At 54.5% G+C, this 4,755-nt stretch overlaps 1 protein-coding gene across 3 annotated transcripts in view; it reads left to right on the forward strand.

Annotated features, from left to right (window-relative positions):
* Window positions 1-2,113: 2,113 nt before the first annotated feature.
* Adcyap1r1 (ADCYAP receptor type I) overlaps window positions 2,114-4,755 on the forward strand; it is a 48,296-nt gene continuing 45,654 nt past the window's right edge. For all 3 annotated transcript variants that reach the window (XM_055611805.1, XM_055611803.1, XM_055611804.1), the window contains exon 1: window positions 2,114-2,181. The gene's annotated coding sequence lies outside the window, so the exon portion shown is untranslated. The remainder of the gene's footprint in view (window positions 2,182-4,755) is intronic.

Raw genomic sequence — 4,755 nt, forward strand, 5'->3', positions numbered from 1 at the left:
ACCTTACTTCCTTCTGCACAGCTGGCCGCTTGGACAGAGGAAGATGTACATCATGACTACCTTCTCATATACTGTGTTGTGCAAGAGCAGGGTTCTGATTCCCAGACACACTGTGGATAGCCAAGAACAAGCAATAAAGCTGGAACTGGAGGCACAACCTCAAAGTGGCAGGACTCCCATAGGGCAGTCTGACCGTCAGCACTTCTGGAGTGATTCCACGGCCTCCTTCCATACATCCCCTAGTGCCAGTGTCCTGTGTTTCATGTCACTTCCTATCTGGAGGCTCTCAACAGCCCAGCCTCCCCTTGTATGTCTCACAGTTTAAGGAGTACTTTCACAGGAGACATCTCACTTGACCTGTCCTACATCAGGGCCGGAGGCCAAATATTGAAGCTGACCTCCAGCTTGGGAGAACTAGAGTAGAAAAAGATGCAGTTCATTCCAAAGGGTGGTCTTGTTTGACTGCTGACACCCGCCTCACACCTGGCTGTGCTCTCTCTAGAGGGACCCCAACCATTCTTAAGAGAGAAGGAGTGTCCTCCACCACTCTTCCTCTGAACATGGCTTGAACCGAAGACAAGCTGGTGCCAACCAACAGTGAGGCGAGGCACTGAGGTCGCCTCACTTCCTGGACGACAAGGGGAAACCGTGGCCTTGTTGTCTGTATATGTGGGACACTCCATACATCTTTCTGGGACGTTAGCTTGCTCCCTATTCTTAGCTTAATTGTTTTCATTTGTGAAGTGGGGTGTAAAATGCTCATGTCTTGTGAGTGAGGCTTCTGTGTGGCTCTTATCCACGCTTCTTCTCTAACTCCTGGTCCTTTATCTTCAGCTAGACTGACCTTGCTACAGAAAGGCTCAAGTCCTCTTCTTCCTTGGGGAGTCCTCAGAAAGGCCCAGTGATAGGGTGGCCCAGAACTTACCCGAATGGGCAACGACAGGAATCAGTTGAGAGCTGAGTGATGGGGATGCAGAGAACTCACAGGATGCTGTGACTGGGGACCCTTACGACAAACTGGGGGTGGCAGGACAGTTGGCCATGTGACCTTAACCTACAGTGCTCTGCTCATTAAGCCTCCACTTATCAAATTGTACCAGAAGAAGGTTGAGCAGACCACATCACAAATAAAAATAGTAATTTGTTCAGCATCAGTGAGTTATATGAGCCTAGCACAAACTTACTACTGACACACCGACTGTCCCTACGCAACGTTGTTCTCAAGACCCCAGGAATGAGAACAATGAGTCTATAGCACAGGTGAAGAAATTGAGGTGCAGAAACATCGGACCACAAACTCACAGAGCTGGCAGGGCAATCTCATTTATTTGAACAGACCCCCTGTAAGTGTCACCACTCCTTTTCTGGTTGTAGAGATGTCTGCCAAGGTGTCACATTTGAGGACATCCAGACAGGCACCTGCAATTCAACCCTTGCAGACCCGGACTGTGAGCAGAGAAGGACCCAAACAGGGCCTGGGACTTGGTCAGGTGGCAGGTTGCCAGAGGAGGCTTGCGACACGGAGAGGAGAGGGAGAGGGCTTTCTGTCGTGGATGTTTTGCGGTCGAACAGAAAGGTGGTGAGCCCTGAGGAAGGCTCAACTCAGCCCGGAAGCTCTGCGACAGAACTGGGAAAGGGGGGCTGTTACCTCCGCCTCCGCGCCCTGGGTCTCTGCCGCAGCTCCAGCGTGTATCAGTGCGGTGGTCCTCATCCAGCTCCCCATCTCTGCTCGGGGCCTAACCCCGCCCCCGGGCGCTCATTGGCCTGCACCCCACCCCCAGCCAGCAAGGTCCGCCGGGGAGGCGGTGGTCTGTCGCCTCCCTCGGCCCCCCGGGCCTGGCTGCGCAGCAGAGGCGGCGCCTCTCCCGCAGGACAGAGCCGGCCGCGCTGCGCGGGGCGGGCGAAAGCAGACGAGGGGCTCCTCGCTCCGATCCCCGGCGGTGACTGGCGGCATCTTTGGACCAGCGCGATCCTGGTGAGCAATTCGCACACGCCGCGGTGCAGGAACACACAGACCCAGCTGCCCGCGGCCACACGCACCGGGAGACCAGGCTCGGCGCGCGCTCCGCGGCGCACACACTCCAGCCGGTGCGGTTCTGGGCGCGGATTCACGGGCTGCGTGCCCTCTTGCACCTTCGGTCCCGGCGCCCAAGCAGCCCGGTCCGGCCCCGCAGCCAGCAGGTAAGGGCGGCCCCCGGCCTGTCCCTCCGCCCCTCAGCGCGCGTCCAGAACCAGACCCTTCTCCGGCGGGGCCCTTGGATCCCTTCTCCAGCACAGAGGTCTCCAGGAGCCGCGTGCTCTGCCAACCCAGAGCTGGCGAGGACCAGCGCGGGGCACAGCTTCGGAGCCCATCCTCTCCTGCCGCCACTGGCTACCTACGCTTCTTTCTGCCCCATCCAAGTGTCTGGGACCGTGGCTTGGGATGACCATCCCTGTGGACCACTCAGTGAGGATTGGCCTAGATGTCTCAGCCTTTTCTAGTGCCAGAAAGAGAGATTCAGGGGCAGGGATGACACTGCGGCCAGAGGGACCCCAAGAGATCTATCTCCTTGTATCCAGGGTGGACCAACGCGCCTACGCGGATTTGGAAGGAAACGCTGGGAGGTCCCTTGGGGACTTCAATCCACAGTCTGCCGGGTATTTGAGGGGTGGGCAAGCGACGGGCTGGGTATGGAGATAGGATAGGGACCAGTTTAGTTTGTTCCCCAATGGAGATAACCTTTGGGATTGTTTAGAAAGGATAGTTCTATGTTTTATGGTTTGTTTTTTTTTTTTTTTTTTTTTCTTTTCTTAGCACGGAGAGGTTGAGTAAGAGATGGTTAGGCTTTGGTGGTCTAACAAGGAAACGCCCTGCCGGGCCTGTGGGAGAAAAATCGCTGTGGGAGTGGGATTGCTGAAGTGGGCCCATATGAGACCCCGCGGACTGTTTTAAAGGCCCAGGCTCAGCGGTAGCTAGCTGCTGGGAGCAGTACTGTATATATCATCAGCAAGAGCATGTCAGGTTTGGGGGGTTCAGAGGGACTCAGCACCAGTGCATGAAACTAGATGGTTGGGAGCAAGCAGGCAGGAAGGAGACGCTGATGGCATCTCACTGGCTGCTAGGGAGTGAAGCTTCAGTTCTAGAAAGAGCCCAGAGTCGTCTGGACCGTCTTGGGATGAGAATGGGTCTTGCTAATTCCTCAGTCCATTTCAGGACCGGCATGTCTACTTTTCTTTACTTCAGGCTATGTGTCCCATGACCCCTCATTCCCCAAAGAAAAAGAGATTTTTCTGTGTCAGCTCGGGTGCATTCCTGTGAGGGTATGTAGGAGTTTAGAGCCCTTTCAGAGGGTATGGAGGGCAGTTTGCCTTGGGACTGCGGTTGCACTGAGGCAGGCCATTCTGAAGGTCAAGTTGGAGTCTGGACGGTGGCTGTGGCTTAGGAAAAGGATGAGGTACTGTGATTAAGCCTTTTGGAGCCCAGGGATAACAGGTTGCTGCTCTGTTTGTCTGGAAGGCCTTGAGTTGCATTTGGTGCAGTGGGCAGGGGAGGCTGGAGGAGGCTCCCATCCCCAAGTGCAGGCCCAGGACTCCTGCTCCTCACTGACCTTGGAGAGAATAGCCAAAGGCCCCAGTCTGGATACAAGCCAAAACACAAACACACAAATTAAAGACAGGACATGCTGGAGCAGGCCTTGAACCAGATCTTCAGCCATCAACAAGTGTGTGTGGTGTGACTAGGAGTCAGATGTCAGTTTTTGCCATCAGTGCTGGTTCATGGGTGGTGGGACACCTGGGTTGCGATCCCTGAGGGTCTGTCTATCTCTGTGTAGTGAGGGACATGTCTTGGTGAGCCTGTGGGAGGGCCTTTTCCTGCACTCCCAAGACTGAGCCAGGCTAAAGCTTGCATTCATATCCTGTTTTGTGTGTGTTTCAGGCTGGTAAGGGGGCTGATTGGCGAAGTACCTTGGAGCCTTTGATTTTTTTTTTTCCACATGCTCATCTACTTTCAGACACTCATTTCTTTCATTGGTATTGAATGGTGGATGGACTCAGTGGATATTTATAGATCAGTATACAGGTGAACATCTAGAAAGGACAATAGCTGGAGCTGCAAGGTGGTTTTCTCACCGAGGAGGTCATCTAGCTGGGATGCATTTCATTGCTCGGGGATGATATTGAGTAAGTGGAGCTCCCCGCACTGCCTGCCAAATGGCAGGGCCCAGGGTACCCAGTGCAGTGCGAGAGCTTCCTATAGAACTATGCTCACCTGCGAGCCACTCACCTTGGAGCTGATCCTGAAGTGACTGGAAGAGCAGGGGATGTGTGTTAGCAGAGCTGTGATGCCCCAGACAGTGCATGTGAGGGCTTTCTACCCCAGAACACTTAGAGGCCTCAGAAGCTGCCTGCCACTTCTGTTTAGAAGGAGCTGGCGTCTACGCCTGAATGGATTGGACCCCATGTTCCAGCTGCCTGGCAACATGGAAGCAGAAAAACCCTTAGCCGTGATGTGTTTGTACTGAGCTCTGGATGCCGTCAGAAGCGCATGGTGATAACCACCCCCACACCGACACACAGAGGCGTGACACACAGCTGGGGAGGCATGTAGGCTTCCCATGACACCTGCCTGGGTGCTGGGATTAAGTAGATGTTAGCAGCAACAGAGAGACATCCTCACATAAGATCTGGGCACACTTGGTCACAAAAGCCAACCTTAATGAAGGTCCCGGTGTGTGTGTGTGTGTGTGTGTGTGTGTGTGTGTGTGTGTGTGTGTG

The sequence above is a fragment of the Psammomys obesus genome, unplaced genomic scaffold (genome assembly GCF_907164565.1).
Source record: "Psammomys obesus unplaced genomic scaffold, mPsaObe1.curated_primary_1811, whole genome shotgun sequence".
NCBI lineage: Eukaryota > Metazoa > Chordata > Mammalia > Rodentia > Muridae > Psammomys > Psammomys obesus.